Source organism: Typopeltis vanoorti, unplaced genomic scaffold (genome assembly GCF_054136105.1).
Source record: "Typopeltis vanoorti isolate ZY-2024b unplaced genomic scaffold, IOZ_Tvanoo_1.0 HiC_scaffold_811, whole genome shotgun sequence".
Lineage (NCBI taxonomy): Eukaryota > Metazoa > Arthropoda > Arachnida > Uropygi > Thelyphonidae > Typopeltis > Typopeltis vanoorti.
Window position 1 is genome coordinate 4,093 of NW_028328222.1, and position 20,585 is coordinate 24,677.

At 35.9% G+C, this 20,585-nt stretch overlaps 2 pseudogenes across 1 annotated transcript; both read right to left on the reverse strand.

The window, feature by feature from the left end:
* Window positions 1-366: 366 nt before the first annotated feature.
* On the reverse strand, window positions 367-1,536 carry LOC150092075 (intracellular coagulation inhibitor 2 pseudogene; annotated as a pseudogene).
* An 11,250-nt stretch (window positions 1,537-12,786) lies between these two features.
* On the reverse strand, window positions 12,787-16,208 carry LOC150092076 (intracellular coagulation inhibitor 2 pseudogene; annotated as a pseudogene). Its single transcript, XR_016550625.1, has 2 exons — window positions 16,118-16,208; window positions 12,787-13,980 (listed from the first exon to the last, which is right to left on the reverse strand). The product of XR_016550625.1 is annotated as an intracellular coagulation inhibitor 2 pseudogene (transcript).
* Window positions 16,209-20,585: the final 4,377 nt, after the last annotated feature.

Consider the following 20,585-nt stretch of genomic DNA (forward strand, 5'->3'; position numbering starts at 1 on the left):
TTTGCTCCGGCTGAGGGGGAAGGGGTTTGCCTGAGAGAGCATTTTGAGTCTCCGGGGAAAGTGCTTTCTGGCGTGGTCCGTGAGCGGCTATTTCGGTGGGTGCTTTTCTCTGGAATATGAGCGGGTCTGCTCAGTGGAATTTAAGGTGGGTCTGTTGCTGAGCAGATATTCGTTATTTGAAAGGTTGAAAAAACGTTTTAATAAACAACTGCAATTTGTATGCATGTTCTGTATATCACCGATCACCAGCTTAAATTTCTACAGTTTGATACAAATCTGTTTTGTTACTCACGGTATTTTACCATAAAAATAACTACATAAAAACACACTGTTATACTGTTTAGTTTTTATTAACTCGTTTACTGTTTACAATTCATTAACTCTTCCAGCAAAGAGAATCATGTCACTTCTCCTGTCAACAATCAGAAACAAGAATGGGTGGTCTGCAACGAATCTCGGAATTGAACGGTCATCACATAAATCAAATCCTCGAACTTTTGTAACCACAGCTGCTTCGCTTCCTTTTTCATTCACTTCAATCAAAGTTTTGTGGACAACCGATGAGACATACAATTCACGGATGTCACTGATGCCACTCAGATCAGCATTACTACTGAACACCATCCTCATTTGCATATCTTGGAAGACTCCTTTAAGTTCTTTGGAATATTCTAATTTAAATTTAGGAATCATGATCGTCTCAACTTCAACTTCATAGAGATTGCTCTTGATTGTACTAAGAAGTTCTTCTGATAGTTGTTCCTCCAATTCTGGCAAACCATCAATTTTCTCCGGCAGCAAAATCCTCATTGTAATATCTCCACCCTTGTAAGGAAGCTCCAGTACTCTGAAGTCATGGTCTTCGAGGTAAACATAGGGAAAAGTTTGATAACTCATGTACATCACAGACACCTTCTTCTTCGTCAACTGCATTGCAGTGTTATAAAAAGGAATTTTTATAGTTCTTCTTCGATCGAATTGTCTCATCCGTGTTCCTTTGAAGTATACGGCATTCACAAGCATGACCACAGGGTCACGGTCTAGTGATTCTACGATTTTTTTAATTTTCAGGTTTGTATTTTCTGCAACCCATGAATTAATTAGACGTTTAGCTCGGGTTCTATCCTTTTGGAAATCGACATTCGAAGCGAGTGCTTTGAAATAAGTCTTCAGACCTTGAACGTATTTCGAGTTGATGTTGAAATTCTTTTGGATAAATGCAGCATTGGCCATTTGAAGAACATATTCTTGGGTCGATGACGCTATCGCGTTCAATAATTGTAAAAACTCCATCGCAATATCTTCATATGTGATTCTTGAGTTCTTATAACCAATAGTCTGTCTAATTTCTTCTGCAGTAGGTCCTTGAGCTCCGAACAATAACATAGCCATGCATGAGGACAAACTGATCGGAGAGTAAAACAGGTCTCTTTTTTCCGTCAACAGTTTCTTGTGTAGATTGATGGTTAGGTAATTATTTGCTGCTGCCATCTGGTGAGGGAGTTCAGTCTCGAGTGTGCTTGCAATATTAGACATAATGAAACAGAAGCTAAGCAAGTTTCCACACAGGTTTACATGAACTAAAAAAAATAAAAATAATATAATAAATAAAATCAATTGTGTCGCAGTAATAATCACATAAGAAAGTAGTATGATACAGCAAAATAAACAATGTATTTTAAGTGTGAAAACGACATTCAGGTATTGAAATATAGTGTAAACTACCGCGTCGCTGTGAGATGCGCAATTAAAACCTAAATTTCCGAGTGGAGATGTAGTTGCCTCTGCTAAAGATTGAAAAACACCCGAAACGGGCTGAAAGTCCTGGGGAACGTTTATCTTGTTAGCGACGTGTATGAACCAATGTCCGTCTTTCTTCAAGCAGTTTATCATTATGGAGTTACCGCAAGTGCGCAGAGATAAACAGTATATTAAATTAACTTCATAATTACCTAATTTTGTTTAGTACCTTAGTTTTGTTTGTTTATTTGTTTTGTTTTCTAATTATGACTTTTCTAATCTTCTATAGATATAATTATCTCACTCCATTTGTGAGCAATCAAACATAAGAATTCATGATAAGCGGAAAATGAGAATGTAATAAGGATCGTAGACACCTTAACAACAGAAACTCCTGTGGCCGAAGAGGCCTCGCTTCCCTCTTCATTCAGCTCAATAAGATTGAAATTTTATTGAGCTGAATGATTGAGCTGAAAAGTTTTCAATTTTATGTAAAAGTTAAAAGTTCCTCAGAGAGTGTTTACTGCCGTGTAGTTATGCACTGAAATTCTGATTACAATGTTGTACAGAAACGCCAATCCTCTGAAGGAATCTCCATCTTCAAACGCATAAAGGAAGTTTTCATTGCTCGTGCTCATCATCGACACTTCCTCAGCGAATGATTTTAATGTTATTTACAAAACTAAGTGATCGAATCTTGCAGAGAATTTTTCAGCATTGTGTCCTTTGTAGTCCACGAGTTGATACCACTTATAATTCATTAATCTTCGTTTTAAAAATCAACATCATTAATCATGGATGATGCCGCCATCAGTTTCAGCATCTGCTGGAATATTTTGTGATAATATTTTCTTTGCTGTAATCAATCATTCCCAACTTTCTTCAGCTGTTAGGCTTCGAGCAACATATACACATACCCGCTACTAAAATAGAAGGAAATGTAAATATTCGTCACTTACGCAGCGTATATGAAAAAAATACAGACATAGTCACGTGTGTCACCACGTGTTCTAGGCAACTATTTAAAAATCCTGCTGTCAGTAATAGTTGATAGTGTTGATCACAATGGGATAAACAAACGATCTTTCGCAGTTTGATAAAGGGGTTATTGTAGGCACCCGTCTGGTTGGAGCCACGATTTTGAAAACATCAAAACTCACTGGTTTTTTAAAAGATGAGATATTCCGGCCTTTTAATCAGTAAAAATAACATATTCCTGGGACGCCTCTTAGATATTACTTATCTAAAAGGTGTAACTATGGTCCTAAGACAGCCTGTCAGGAACAAAATCGCTGTCTTCTGTGAAAGCTTGTGCAGACAAATAGAATTATCTACGTACAGCCATCGACCGAAGCATTTAACGAAGCATTAAGTTGTTTCCAACCCATATCTTGCTGACCCACTCGCAGGGAAATGGTGTATCGGGATTGGTTTGTGAAGAACCCGAAAGTTCGTCTACAATGGTGTGAGGAGCATCGTGACTAGACACTAGAAACAAGTCATATGATCGGACGAGTCACGGTATACCTTGTTCTGTACCAACGTTAGGTAGAGTGTTGACTGAGCCCCAGAAAGCAATAAAGTGAGTCTGACTGTGAACAGAGCTCAAGGCTCTGGAGGTAGGTCATTGTGTGAGGCATGTTCTTTTGGGACGAAACGGGTCCCCTGATATTGCTAGAAGTTCGAGTGTCTCTTCAAGGAATATCTGAACATTGTTCTTGATCAAGTCCATCAGCAGTGGTTTATCGAGCATCTTAGCGACTTCTATCATCTTCCCTGATCACCACAAAGCCCGGATCGGAACCTCAGTCATAATGTATGAAACATGTTAGAAAAAAAAACAAAAGCGGTCAGGAACAATTTACTAAGGACGATCGCCCGTAAATTAATCTAGCAGGCACCAGAGAAAAGGGTATCGTATGCATTGCCGAAAAAGTGTAAATCGAAACAGCAAATGGAAGTCAAAATGATTTCCTGAATGTAGTAGAAAGGTCTACTGACTCAGCCATTAGCAGCGTTTTGATGATATTCTAAACTATGTTGCAGAATATGACGTTAGCACTGGCTCTGAAAACTTCCACTTACTTAGAAACTGAGTGTAGTTTCCTCTAACGACTAACTGTACTACACTTTAACATCGAGAGATTATCAAAAATCAGCTCTGAATAAGTCACACTCTGATAATTATAAAATTTTGCCACACACACACACACACACACATATATATAAATATATAACATGTATATATATATATATGGGAGAACTTTAATGACTGAAACAGAGAGATAAAAAGATGACAAGATATATTTAAAAAGATACTACTAGTTTACTATAAAAAATTACAGAGACTTAAAATTGTAATAACAGAACAAGTATAAAAAGACAGTAGCGTGTTTGAAAAACAAATGCAAGTTTGAGTTCCAAACCAACGTATACTACGCGCTGTCGCGAGTGCGCCAGTACTGAACAGAAGCAACGTGTGCGTCAGAGAGATTGTAATAACTCAGGCTGTTGTTGATACGAGAGGAATCTAGAGAAATTTCCCTAGATTCAACAATCTTTCTTTCGAGTTCATCGTAGCACACATGGATGTTAGCAGTTTGAGTCCAGTTTACAATGTGTTGGCGGCCTTCGTCTGAGTTAGCTGAAAAGAGAACGTGGCTAGAGAGAGCGCTAGCTCTTGTCCTGTTATAGGAGATATCTCTACGGTGTTCATCCAAACGTAGAAGGATGGATTTAGCAGTCTGTCCATAGTATGGCTTTCCACAATCACACAAAATCTTGTACACTCCTGGAAACTGAGTAGGAAGATGTTTCTGTTTATGTTTGCTAAGTAATGATCGAAGTTTTGGAAGCGTAGTGAAGCAAGTTTTGAAGTTAAATTTCTTGAGAAACTTGGCCAGTTTTGGTGAAAGAAAGCTGATATAAGGCAAGGAGATGAAGGCTCTTGGGGAATTGGGATCTTCAGAAGTAGTTGAATGCCTGGGGGAAAGAAATTTGTCAATTTTCTTTGGATAGAAACCAATTTTTAGAAAGCCTACTCATCCTAACAGATACCTTCATGCTTCCTCCCATCACTATCCCCCACAAAAATGTGGTATTATTTCAACCTTAGCTCACCGAGCTAAATCATTACTTACAGAAGAAACAGAAATTAAAAATGAACTCCTTTTTCTTAAAAAAAACGTTTATTAACAATGGTTTCTCTGCAAAGAAAATTGACAAATTTCTTTCCCCCAGGCACTCAACTACTTCTGAAGCTCCCTCTTCCCCAAGAGCCTTCATCTCCTTCCCTTACATCAGCTCTCTTTCACCAAAACTGGCCAACATTCTCAAGAAATTTAACTTCAAAACTTGCTTCACTATGCTTCCAAACCTTCGATCATTACTTAGCAAACATATTCTTCCTACTCAGTTTCCAGGAGTGTACAGGATTTTGTGTGATTGTGGAAAGCCTATAATACTATGGCCCGACTGCTAAATCCATCCTTCTACGTTTGGATGCACACCGTAGAGATATCTCCTATAACAGGACTAGAGCTAGCGCTCTCTCTAGCCATGTTCTCTTTTCAGCTAACTCAGACGAAGGCCGCCAACACATTGTAAACTGGAATCAAACTTCTAACATCCATGTGTGCCACGATGAACTCGAAAGAAAGATTGTTGAATCTAGGCAAATTTCTCTAGATTCCTCTCATATCAACAACAGCCTGAGTTACAATCTCTCTGACGCACACGTTGCTTCTGTTCAGTACTGGCGCACTCGCGACAGCGCGTAGTATTCGTTTGTTTGGAATTCATACTCGCATTTGTTTTTCAAACACGCTACTGTCTTTTTATACTTGTTCTGTTATTACAGTTTTAAGTCTCTGTAATTTTTTATATACTTCTTTGATTGTGATACCTGAGGATGTTGATCTATTCAACGAAACTAGTACTGTGTAGTATCTTTTTAAATATATCTTGTCATCTTTTTATCTCTCTGTTTCACTCATTAAAGTTTTCCCATGATATTTCAACCGAGTAAAAATGAATTCCCATAATATATATATCCATTCAAAACAATGTTTGCTTACCTTGAATGACTAGAGGAAAAAGATTCTTAATTATTAAGTTTCAGTTCATCTAATACAGTTCATCATCTTAAGATATTAAAATTATTTATGTGTACATATATCTTAATTAACTAAATGTATTATCGACCAATTACGAACCATTTTTCTATAACGCACACGCGGTTATCGAACTTTTTAAGAACAAAATGATAAAGCTATGAAATACCTACTTGTTATAGAGTGTCGGCGAGATTTTAGCTTTACAAAGAAATATAACCCTGTGTGTCGTATATGAGAACACAGTGAGGATCGACGTCATTTGTAGGTGCTGTTATTGAACACAGATTTAAGATAAAGCAAGATAATATCATAGGTAACTGATAACGAATTCCTTTTGTAAATGGTAACTCTCCGCGCCCTCTATAACATATAGACAAAGTAAGATATAACACTGAAAGAAAATTTGGAGGTTAGTCATGAAAGATAGAGAAATTACGTCTATTACTGTTCCAGTTTAAAAAAAAAACCATTTCAATGTCACCTTTTATAACTGAATATTTTTCTTAGATGTAATCAGGGTGATTATAATTAAAGTTGACATTTCAGAAAGGCGGTGAATGGGTAATTATCATCGGAACGATTTAATATGTTACATGATGTGTTGCGACAATAAAATTTTATTTTGCGCATAAACCAAAGTTAGTTCTAAAACTTGTCAGTTGGGCGATACATGGCGCTGCAATACATGTCAATTACGTACGACACCTCTGGTATGCAGTGAAACGCTGCGGTAGTGCCATTTATGCAAATATCCACGATGACAAATGTCCACATAAAAGCTTCTATAAAAGCAGGTAGCTGGTGAATGAGTTAGTTGATTGCCAGTGAGCAAACAATGTATTAGTGCACAATATCATCATTCGATCACTTCTCGTGAAGTTGTTTTACCATATCTGTGCCTTGACAGCATGGAGAAAGTGCAGAACATTAAAAGTATTAAAAATCACGAGGTTCGTTGATCTGTTGGGTCATACTCCATTTATTCCCAAACCGTAGCTTGATTTCTTGATACGCATTGTGTCGGTTTGGCAGTGTACGTCCCAAAGAAACATGTTTATCAAGTTGAACATAAACATGCACTCAGAAAGAAGAACTCAAACCTCGTTATCTAATGAAAATTAGAATTTTGATAAGAAAACGTAGATAACTACCACAAGGGCATCATTTCAGAACTTAGACAAGCTTACTTCGATAACAGACATGTCAGCATCCAGTATGATTTGGAAAATACTCTATTTAACACATTCAACTTCTGCAAATGTCAGGCTCACTATCAGCGCATGGAATATCCGATCAATGCTATTATTTAGAGAGAAGAAAACTCCAGGTCATGTTTGATCCCCTCTTATCAAGTTATTTGATAGCTAATACAATAACCTGAAATAACGGTAATAGATCTATCATGTGGTCACATCATAATCTGGTAATGCAGTAAATAGCTCCACCAATTGCCTGAGAGATTTCGCAGAGAACATTCTGCGATCTCATATTCTTATGATCAAGTCTTTGTTTCGCGTAATCTCTGGCATCTGGTTTGCTGATATGTGGGAGAGTAACTGCACTTACTCTCTAATTTATATCTTAGCCATTGCTATACACGGATGCCATTTTTAAAAATTCTGATACTATTTCTATTTCGATTGGGAATCTATCACTTATTAACTTCCACAATCCTGGTTTGACAGAGGAGTAACTTGAAGGGCGATGAAAATTTTAACTGGCCATGAAATTAATTTTTAAATTTTTCTAGTCACAAAACTTTATGTCAACATCGTGTGATTCTTATGAATGATGTTTGAATCTTATCATTAAAGCTAGGATATTGACTGAATATGGTATGTTTCATTTAAGTAGTTTGAAGGTTTATTGAGCTGGGTAATTGTTATAAAAGAGAATAACCAATATGAAATAAGTATTATGTATTATAAAATATTATGTATAAGTATCATGCTATTTTTTTTTTATTCTTCGTAGCAAGAGGTTTCATCGGCACGTTTTCTAATACTAAAAGCTATGTCACAGCTTGAAAATGCACAGGAACCTAAATCTAAAATCTTATGCGATATAACGAATGCTAATAACAGATTTATTCTGAATCTACACAAGCTGCTATCATTAGAAAAAGGAAACCTGTTTTATTCACCGTTTAGTTTGTCTACTGCTACTGCCATTCTTCTGTACGGAGCCCAGGGATCAACTGCAGATGAAATAAGGTAGACGATGGGTTACAGTAGTGGAAGGCTACTGTAACCCATGGATGATCTTCCAAAAGCATTCCAACTATTATTGAATCAATAGACTTACCAACATCCAGTGAATACGATCTTCAAGTGGCCAATGCTGCATTTGTTCAAAAAGACTTTGAAATTAGCAAACTCTGTGTTTCGTCGATTTTACATAAAGCATTTATTGAAGTGAACGAAGAAGGAAGTGAAGCACCTGTATCCACCGGATACAGAGTTCGGTGTCGTTGCAATGATCTGGACCCTCCGATGTTCATTGCGAATCATCCATTTTTGTTCCATATCATTGACAAAAGAAACGGGATGATTCTAATTCGTGGAAGGCTGAACGAAATGTACGAACCTGAAGACTGTTATTGAATAGCAGATCGTTTATTGCTTAATTAAAATTAATTAATTAAAAAATTAATTAAAAAAAGTTTTCATTTGTCACTCACAAATGTTACACTTAAGGAAGTTTGATATGTATTTAGCTGGATTCTAAGAGTTGCCATGTATATCCACTCTGCTAAAGAGATCAATACTTCTTTATCATGAAGAATATTCTTAACAGATTTGTTTCATTGTATCTAATTTGTTTAAGAGTTTCTTCATTGTATTCAGAGAAGTTGTTTCTGAATCTATAGGTAGGTATGACTTCACGATTCGAAGATTTTTCTTTTTCTTTTTTTTGCTTTGAAAAATGTCTTCAGATTTTTGCTTTCAAAACAATGTTTATGTTAATCTTTATGCTTCCTTGTTAAATTCGTATAATAGTATAATGTTTCGTATATCGGAACGAAAAACGGGTCATTAAATTCATTCTTTGCCTAAAGACATTTACGATCATCCATAACCCCAGTTTTGAACTCACTGTCTGTATGTTGTAGGTGAGCAGTAGTAGTAGTAGGGGCATTTTGAACTAGATCAAGATAACATAAGGATTCGTGACGTCATGAGTATGGAATGTTTGGAATTTCTCTGGGGACATCTGTCTGTGATGTCACATTGTAGCTTTTGGTTCGCGTATGGAATTGTGGGTACAGAAAAGATCAGTGACGATTTGTGTAATTAGATAAGTGATGTCATGAGTATTGAATGCTTGGAATTTTTTCGCTTGGGGAAACATTTCTCAGTGATGTCAAGTGTTGTATCTTTTGGTTCACGCATGGAATTCTGGGTAATGGTTTGCGTATGGAATTGTGGGTGATGGTTAGAGATAAGAAAGAGTATGGAATCCTTGGAATTTCCCAGCGTGACACATCCATCATTGACATCACATTGTGTTTTTGGTTCAAGTGTGAAATTGTGGGTAATGGTCAGAGCATGGAATTCTGGGATGTGTTGGTGTCAGTGATGTGAGATGAGTTTTTGTTTGCATGTCGCATTATGGGCAATGATTAGCGCTTGGAATTCTGGGTTGATATTTGCTCAAGTGATGGGGTCTTTGGCTCGATTGTGGAACTATGGGAAAATATTTGTCAATACACCAGTAGACATTTTCTAAATAATTAGTTACTGGATATCAGTAGTGTCCACTCTCCTCAAACATACACACACAATTTTTTTCTTTCATATTCATATTTTCTAAAATGATTAATTACTGGATATCAGTGGTATCTCCCTCATCCCCATCAATCACAATCACACACACACACGTCTTTCTTTTAATGTTCACATTTTCTAAAATAATGAATTACTGGAATCTGAATTCTACTGATTCTACGTGATGTTTAAGATCTTAAAATTTCATTAATTTTCTAATCAAATGTTAACTTTATTACAAATTCTAAGCAGAATAAATATTCTTAAATATGGAGAACACATCAATGAAACCTTAATTGTTCATTTAAGTTTACAAATACACATTTATTTGACTGAAATATTCTTTACAAGTACATTCACAATGAAAAATTCAAATATGTAATTACTTAGAAATATTTCAAAAGATTTGTCTCATTTGCTATTTTCCTGCAGAAAGAAAAATTTCAAAGGGTTTTGGGTTTGCTCATTTTTTTTCTTTTTTTACTTTATGGGATACACAAGGCAGAAATACAGTACAGTACTTATCCTGTCTTATCTTATCTTATCTTATCTTGATCTTGATCTGGTTCAAAGTGCCCCTACTACTTAGCTGGTAAGTTAACCACATAACCATTTTGGTAGACTAAACTCATTCCTTCAGTGAATTTTATTTTATGCTTATTGGATTTCTTCAGATAAATAAGTTGAAATCAGTAGCAATTCTCTGTGCTAGTTCAACATATTATACTATGTTGACCTCACATTTGACAAAAACCTATAAGGAAAAATAATCGAGTGCATTTTCAGTTTATTTACTTCAATTCTTTCATTCAGGCAGCAAATGGTGTTGTGTGTGTGTGTTTTGTGCTGCACTATTGTTTTGTGTATCCCGTAAAGTGAAAAAAATGAACCAACCCAAAATCATTTGGAATTTTTCTTTCTTTAGGAAAATAGCAAGAGACACAAATCTTGTGAAATGTTTCTAGGTAATTACAAGTTTTAATTTTTCATTGTGAATAAAAAAATCAGCTAACGCCTATTTGTTCCCATACAGAGAGTAGGCGGGACCGTTTACCCTACTAACTTTTGGAGACTGAGTGAGCAGTTCAATCTCCACTAGTAGCCAATCAGAGAGATAGCTGGCCCAAGGCTATCACTGATTCATTGGTATGCAGTGAAGAAGGTGACAGGCTAGTACCGCCATCTCATGGTCCCTAACCCTTACACAATATTTTTAATGTCTGAAAATAGTGTGGGTTTGACGGTCGATTTTCTTGAGTTTAAGGGACGAAAAACCCGAGTTTCCGGAAGAAAAAACCCGCTAGCCCATGCCATAGATCGACTAACTCGGGAACCGGTCGAAAAAGGCTTAGAAAAATTTCCTCTAATCGGCGACTAGATTTGAACCACCAAATCCTTTCTTCGTGTGGTCAAGCGCCATTGAGTGCAAACATCACTTCTACTGAGCTACACAGGCCCTTTCATTGTGAATATACTTGTAAATAATATTTCAGTCAAATGAATTGTATTTCTAAACTTAAATGAACAATTAAGGTGTTGTTGGTGTGTTTTCCATATTTAAGAATATTTATTCTGCTTAGAATTTGTAATAAAGGTAACATTTAATTAGCTTTTGAAATGTGAACATCAAAGAAAGAAAGTGTGCGTGTGTTTCAGGGGGATACAGGGAGCATCACTGATAGCTTATATTAATTATTTTAGAAAATGTCTAACTACAACCTATTGACAAGAAAAATGTGAAAGGAAAAAAAGCAGTAAAACTGAATTTCCCATAATTAATTATTTTAGAATATGTAAAAATGAAAGAAAAATATGTATTTGTGTGTTTGAGGGGGTGAGAGTGGCATCATTGATATCCAGTAGTTAATTATTTTAGAAAATGTGAACATGAAAGAAAAAAAGTGTGTGTGTAATTGGAGTGAGGGGGATACCAGTGATACCCAGTAGTTAATTATTTTAGAAAACGTCTACTGCAATCCATTGACAAATATTTTCTCATAGCTCCACACTCGAACCAATGATCCCAACACTTCACCTAATATCCTCCCAGAATTCCAATCTCTATGCCACTCACGAACAAATAGCTCATCTCATGTCACTGACAAAACCGCCACATTCCAGAATTCTATGCTCTGACCATTACCCATAATTCCATGCAAGAACCAAAGACACAATATGACGTCATTCACGGATAGTCCCAATGGAAATTCGTAGCATTCCGTACTCTCTCTTATCTTATCTCTAACCATTACCCAGAATTCCATACTAAAACCATTATCCATAATTCCACACCTAAACCAAAGACAAAATGAGATGTCAATGACTGATGGTCCACCAGGGAAATTCATAACATTCCATGCTCTAACAATTACCCAGAATTCCATGCTATGCCCATTTCCCACAATACCACACACAAACCAAAGTCACAACGTGGTGCGAATGACAAATACTCCCCGCACGGAAATTCCAAACATTCCATACTCTAAACATCACTCAGAAATCCATACTAAAACCATTACCCATAAGCCATCACTCAAAAACAAACAAAAACACGCCACTCACGCAAACTTTCCACCCACACAAAAGTGCACGATATACACGACAATTTTTCCAAGCATTTAGTTAATTTTGTCTGCCAATGCATTACTCTCAATATAAGTAATAACATCCAAATGAGGCAGGCCAATATTAAGCATCTATATTAGGCTCTCGTCTACAATGCAATTTGCTTACCCGTCTTCAGCGAAGAAACGTATTTGACAAACGTATATGGATGAAAATCACGTATGTATAGTGCAGGTTAGAGGGAATAATGCTATAGAAATTACAATGTAAATTAGACAACCTCTAGCGATGGGTTCAGTTAGAAAAGCATGTTTAACATCCAGTCTATGAAGCGAGCATCATTTTTAAGAAAATTTCTATTTGGTATTTACACGTAAATAAAGATAGACAGTATTAAACATGTCAGTATAGCTATTACTTAATTAAAATTGCTTTAATTTCATTTTCCTTTCATTTTCTCATTACTATCATGTGCAAAAGTTATTGAGTTAGTGAAATCATATTTCAGTAACTCAGTAACTTTGTAACCAGTAACCATCGAGCCAAAATACGTACAAAGAAACATTTTATTACTAATACTCCTGAAGGGATTGATGTTCCTACAGTTCAGTGACTCTTCCACAGAATAGAATCATCCCGTTCCTCTTGTCTAAAATCACAAACAAGAATGGATGATCGGCAACGAACTTCGGAGCATTAGGGTTAGATTTCGAAAGACAACGAATAATTGGAATTGCTGTAACTGCAGCTGCTTCACATCCTTCTTCGTTCACCTCAATAAAAGCTTTGTGAATAACCAAAGAAACATACAGTTGATCAGTATCATTGATTCCGGTGAGGTCTGCATTAGGACTGAAAACTCTTCTCATTTGCATATCTCGAAGATCATCTTTCAGTTCTTTTGAGTACTCAGATTTAAACTTCGGAATTGCAATGATTTCCACTTTAACTTTCTGCAGACTCTGATTGATTTTACTGAGAAGTTCTTCTGAGAAGTGTTTCTCCAGGATAGACAGTCCATCGATCTTTTCTGGTAGGAAAATCCTCATCACAATATGTTCGCCTTCGTACGGAAGTTCCAACACTTTCAAGCGAATGTCTTCAATGAAGGCATAAGGAAAAATTTCATCTTTCATAGTCATCATGGATACATCTTTCCTGGATGATTTCAGTCCGCGGTTGAAAAATGACATTTTTTGAGTTCTCCCAGGGGAAAATTGTTTCTTCCAGGTACCTTTGAAGTACACGGCATTGAGAAGTACAGCTACGGTGTTAGGATTGAATGACTTTACAACTTCAGTTATTTTCTCTTCAGTTTTTTGGCAACCCACGAATTGACCTCTCTTGTCGCTTGCCCTCCTTCCTTCTCAAAATCCACGTTCCTAATAAGTGCTCCGAAATAATTCTTCAATCCATCCACGTAAGTTGATTTGATGTCGAAGTCCTTTTGAACAAATGCTGCATTGGCTACTCGAAGAATGTACGCATTGGATGATGAAGATTCTATCTTTTCTAATAACATCTGGAATGATGTCGGAATGTCCTCATCTTTAATTGTTCCACTCGTGTAACCCATCGTGTCTCTAATTTTTTCTGCCGTCGCACCTCGAGCTCCGTATAACAACATGGCAACAGCAGTCGACAAACTGAATGGGGAATAAAACAGATTTCCTCTTTCGGATGACAACTTCTTGTGGAGATTAAGAGTAAAAGTGTTATTGACTACTGCCACCTGGTGAAATAGTTCAGAATCCATGTTTTGATCTTTCGACATTTCAGTTTAATATTAATAGCTGAAGGAAGAAAGAAAACGAAAGTATCATTAGTACAATAATTATACCTCTTTATTGCAGTCATTTTTGTAATATATTACGCTAAATAAAATTAATTATAATTAAAAAAATGTTGCATGTTTGGACACTGGAACAAAGTTTTTGAATTATTTAAAAATAAATAAATTATTTAAAATTACAAAAATATCTCTGATTCCAAAGGTACTAATGTACTGTAGGTTTCTAGTGCACCAAACGTTTTTCGTGGGTAGAGGTAGAGCCACATAAAAAACACTTTTTGCAGTTTGATACACACCCAATCTCTGTCCATCCTGAAAATACAGTAAAACTTTGCCATCATCTGATATCCTAATCTTAGACAATGCATTCAATCAATTTTTTTATCTTCAAAGGTATCATAATTATCAATAATAAATTACACGATATTTGATAGTTACATAAGATAAGAATCTCTCAAACTTTTGGGAGAGAGAGACAATTGTTCCCTTTCAGATTTGGTCGATGTAAAAGGGCTTCACAACTTTCTTTGAAATGGCGTTTATATTTAAACCTGCATCTATGGAGAAGTCGGACTTTATCCCACTGGATATTATGTTTAGTGTCAACAGTATGTTTTGCCAAACCAGTATGTTTGTGGTTTCATACACTCGATATTATATTGATGTTCTTTAATTCTTTTTTTTCCTACAGAACGGCTGGTTTGTCCAAAGTTTGTTAGATTACATTCACACTATATCTGGTAAACACCAGCTAATGAGAAAGGTGCCAGATGTCTTTTGTAGATGGCAACAGATGAGAAATATTGTTGATCGGAAAATATGTGGGAATGAGATGTCAGAATTCTACCAATTAGTTCGGAGATGCTAGAAATATAAGGAATTGGAACCCTGTGGTCTGTTGAAGAATCCTGAGGTGTTGGAACATAGGCGTCCATTATCTACTGGATTTGATTAGGGTTGTAATCATTAAATTCCATTAACTTTTTGATAATGAGAAGTTCCTGTTTTAAGCTTGAGGGAGAGGAGCACACTTTATGTGCTCTACTAATTAAGGACTTAATAACACCAATTTTTTGAGAGGTGTGGTGATCAGGCTTTTGATGGATGTATCTACCAGTGAAGGTTTCTCCGGTTTTCGATAAACACTAGTTGATAAATGACCAGAGTCCGTGGGTGTTAGGAGATTGTCCAAGAATGGTAAACTACCAAAATTTTTTTTCATGATGAGCTGAATGCGTCGGTGAAGAATGAGGCCAAATAGAAAAGATATCATCAACTTAACGAAATCAATGAGAGGTTTGGAGATGAATCGATGAGAACAGGGTATCTTCTAGATGGTTCAAAAAATAAATTGCCAAAGGTGGAGACAGCCATGGTAGCTCTGTCTCCAAAGAATTGTTTATAGAACTTGTTTTCCAGCTTGTTATATCCTGATTGTATAACAAACTCAAAATTCCCTGCAGTATGAAGAGGATAATGATCATATAATAAATTATCATGTCAGATAATGGAATGTTCATAAAGAGGGAAAGAATGTCAAAGCTGTATGTGTTAATGTAATCTAACATACTTTGGACAAACAGGCCGTTTTGTAGAAAAACGAATTAAAGAACATCAATATTATATCGAATACATGACACCTCAAAAGTTTGGTCTGGCAACATAGTATTGACACGAAACACAATATTCAGTGGGATAAAGTTCGTATTCTCCATAGATACTGGTTTATATATGAAGGCCTTTTGAAAGAAAGTTGCGAAGCTCTCTTATGTTCTGTAGTTGGCTTCTAAAGGATAAAAAAAAACCCGGGGGGGGTCATCCAAAAATCAGTACTTGCTTTCTGTGTTATGCTACTATATGTGACTGAGGTTACAAAGGAGGACTTCGTTTGATAAATATTTTCTCAAATCCACAGTTGTGTTACAAATTATATTAAGTAATCGATGTTGAAAATAAAGTTCACCTTTGTTTGATAGAGTCGACATTACTTATTTACTTGCTTATATCATGCTTATGTTTAATGGTTAAATTAATAAAATATTTTAAACACATAATATTAATTAAGTATTAGTATTATAATGTTTTAAATACATCTGCGTATATAAGTATATAAATACAAAGAAAACAACAATACTTACATTCTGGAAAATATTTCTAAATACGGAGTAATGTCTTATACAATCGATCTCATTTAGGTAGTGAATAAAGGAACATATCTTACCATACCGGCGATCAATGACTTACTATATCGCAATCTTTATCCGGATATTCAAACTCGATTATCTTTATATCACGTGCTGTCGACGCTGGTACCTGCTTGCAGCAAAATCAAATACACCTAACTTGAAACCTGACATCATCACGAGACATGTCGACACAGTGATATCGTTGTTTTAGATAAACACCCACCCAGTAGATATCTGAGTTCGCTTCGATTAAATATAGGGGTAGTTGTTTAACATTGTACTACTTAAAAATCAAAATTTTGTAAGTCATTTTGCCATTTCCTGTTCAACACAACACCAACAGTGTAAGTAAACATCATAATTTATTCATTTAAAGACTAGGAAAAGTACTCCTCGATACAACAAGCGTGCTGTTTTAACTCTTACAAGGAATTGAATAAACGTTTCATGGTATTATAATTTCAGAATAATCCATATATGTCCTCACGTCTTTTGCTCTGAAAAGGAAGTAGGCAGAGGCGCTTTTAGTCCTAAGGTTATGAAGATAGGTGAAAAGAATGTCGTTATCCTTCATGTCCAAGCTGTCAATGAATCAGAACATTTCACGGGAGAGATAGAGAGAAAAAAAAAACGTGGCAGATAACTGTATCCCATGACCAAAAATTCTAACACCAGAATTATTGTTTTTAATGGTATGAATTCTATGTTAGAGTTTAAAGATTGAAAGGTTTAAAAACACATTACTTGCCATTGCCAGAGATTGAATCACTTGGGAATCATCCGAAAAAAAGCTCAAAAAAAATAAATAAATAATATCGTTTGGTTCGAAGTGTTTTTAATAGTCACAAGACTACTCGCGCAAAATGCCATACTTAAAAAGTGAAATTGAATGCGAGAAAATCGATTGAATTAAATGTACTGTACAAAACAAAAGCTCCTCACTTATCAAGGACACCTATCAAGCCAAACGCTGACAACTGTCGTAAAAACGAACGAAGGTATACACGCATTTCTGTGGCGGCTTGTACATAAGCACTGCGACACTGCACACCCCCAAGGAAAAAAGGAAAAAAAAAATTAAATTTCGTTTGTGTTTATAAATTATAACAATGCATACAACATTATATAAATGCAACAACTGTTTTCACATTGATCGAATAGTTAATAATTGGAATTGTTCGATTAACGCTTTAGATTACGAAACAAATACACTGAGATATCATGCAGGGTAGGAATTATCATATTCGGTCAATTGCAGGTAGACTCGCCAATATTCATTTGCGCTTCTCATTGCACCTTACAAGTGATTCCAACACTGCTCGTTTGGGCAGTGGATCGTATGCTTGCGCGCGTTATTTCTGTGAGATACGAAAAACTTTTATTATCGGTGTTTGTTCGTGGTGAGGGTGTAATATTTTTAATAAAGTAATTTTTTAATATGTAAATTTATTTATTAATAAATTGGGTACTGATTAGGATTTTTTTTTTTTTTTTTTTTTTTTTTTTTTTTGTATGCGCAGCGTGTACACTTAAATTTTTCCCCAGCCGCCATTGATGCATTTTAATAAATCATCAGAGCACAAACGCACTAACATGGATTGGGAACGGTAGTCGTAAATGGGTCATCGGAGACATGTAGAGGAGAGTATATCACGTAATAGCGATTATCAATATTCGGTTGCTATGGTGATGTAACTGGCGTATTAGCCAGCCAGGAATTATATCATTCTGATGTATCCCAGTATATAATGATAACAATCATACATATTCCTCAAAAGCAAATGGCATACTCTCCAGCCCTAATGAACCTGATGAGAACAGGTTGAAGATTTGTGGGTTGCAGAAACTAGTTGATAGGCGGAAAAGGGGAGATATGATTGAGACATTCAAATTGCTGAAGGGTTTCTATAGGATTAATTCAGAGGATATTTTTGAGATCAGGACTGGTGGTGGGAGAACTAGGGGACACCTATGGAAGCTGGGCATGAGTGTGGTTAGCAAGGGGTGTTAGAGCTGGGTTCTTTACTTTTAGAGTGGTAAATTAGTGGAATAAGCTGCCAGAGTCTGTTGTGGGTGCTACGATGGTGAGTGAGTTCAAGGCAGAGTATGATAGATACTGTGAGAATGTAATCGCATAGTTGTGTGGACATGATGTTTAGGGCCTCCCTCGATGAGTCTAAATACTCCCTGGAGTCGTCCGTAATAATAATAATAATAATAATAATAATAATAATAATAATAATAATCTTTAAAAACAAACAAAAATCGTTGATGTGGGTGTGTGTTGGTGTGTGGGTGTACACACACACACACACACACACACACACATATATATAATATATATACAGTATATATATGGACACTTACTGAACTACGAGGGTCACATCAGAGCAACAACATAAAAAATACAACTTTAAAGTTTCTGTAATGTTTATCTCAGAGGAAGCCGGAATATTTTAATGATCTAACTATCTAATTTATACGATCATGTCTTTCTATAAAATCAACAAAATCACCAGAAATAAAAAAGCAGCAAGTTCGTTTTCGCTACCAATGATTGCTTATGAATTTTAAAAGGGATCTTCTCAGAAGAATTTCATCTATAATTGAGGTCTGAAAAACATTTTGATATCTGTCACATAATGTTACAATATTTACTCATTTGCATTCCATTGTTCCGAATTCCTCTAAATCCGAGAGTTATTGTAATACATAATTTTGACACGTTTCTTTGTAGCCCCGAATATTGCTGAACTGAAAATTGTAATGGTTCGACAATTTTTTGTAAAAGTGTCCATGTTCGACGCGCATAATTTTTATCGGTTCTCTTCAACTGAAGTAAGTTAGCAGGTCTAATACGGAAATGGTTGGGCTTTATATCCAATAAGTAGGCAAATCAGCCGATGAACCCACATATGTACAGGCATGAAGCAGTTATCGGACAACAAAGACAATAAAACCAATTGGCAAGAAGATACAAGAAAGTAGGCTGAGGTGGTTTGGACATGTAGAGAGGTAGGGTGAGGAGTATGTTGGTAAACGAGTGGAGTATATGGAGTTGGAGGGAAGGAAGAAAAGAGGCAGGCCCAAGCTCAGGTGGAGGGATAAGGTGACAGAGGATCTTAGGGAGAAAGGATGGAGTCAAAAGGACGCCCTAGACCGGTGAACTTGGAAGAGGAAGGTGAAAGATCGGTGCGCTGACCCCGTTTAACACGGGATAATGCATAGTAGTAGAAGAAGAAGATTAATGATCGAGAATTACGAATATTCCATGGATTAAAATACGATATAATTCTAATTTCCCTAGAAGACACAAATCTTGCAGTATTATTAAGAAGCATTATGACTGCTCGTGAACTGCTCATGTAACGTGGATCTAAAGGCTCTAGTTTTCTTTCTTTTTGGCAAGGGAAGTCTTTGGAGCCATTTCAAAAGGAATGGTCAATGAACTTTCAATTTCAATTGGATTAATAGCCATCGTTTAGAAGATACAATGTGGGAATTGTTACCACAGAAGCTAAAACTCAAATCGTTTATTTACGCCACACATTTGAAGAAATTAGGCAAGCATTTTTTTTAAAAGCGGAGTCTTTTTCCTGTAGTTAACGAGTAAACGATTTGTCATATAAATGATACATTTTTAACTGATAAATTAAAAAAAAATGTAGAAACAAATGATGACCTCAACAACATCTGCGAAATGGATTCACATTTGGTAGATATAATAATATAGACATATCAAAATTATTGAACTATTCACTTAGTCTTCTAAACAGACAACGACACCACAGATCTCCTCTGGCAGCAAAATTCTTATCATGATAACATAACCCGTATAGGTTAGCTCCAAACTCTAAAATCACGGTGTTCAATGAACGAATAAAAGAATGTTTGGCTGCACATGTTCTTCATAAACATTTCTTTTCCTGATGTTTTCAAGCGACTATGGAAAAATGGACTCTGTACGTGCTTTTTGAGTTTAATTACTTTTATCTAAGTGTCTTTAAAGTACAAAGCATTCAGAACTCCTGCAAGAGCGTCTCTGTCCAGTGAGTTCCCACTTGCTTAATATTTTTGGTTTGTGTTTTCTGAAAGTCGATCTTTTACATGTATCATGAAGTATTCCTTTAAAGCTTCTATGTATTTTGAATTACTGTTCACATCCTTTTGAAAAAAATTCAGAATACTCCAAGCAACATATAAACGTATTCTGTGGATAACGACGTTATCAAGTCCAATAATTCAAACATTATCAACGTTGGTCGGATTTCTGTTCTTAGAACACATCATCTGGGAATCTCATCTGTTGTTAAGCTTGCTCTATATAAGAAAAATGCAGTGATGTGGACACAGTATGAATGGAAGAAAAACAAAAAAAAAATCAAAAAATCAGCTGACGCCTTTTTATTCCCGTGTAGGG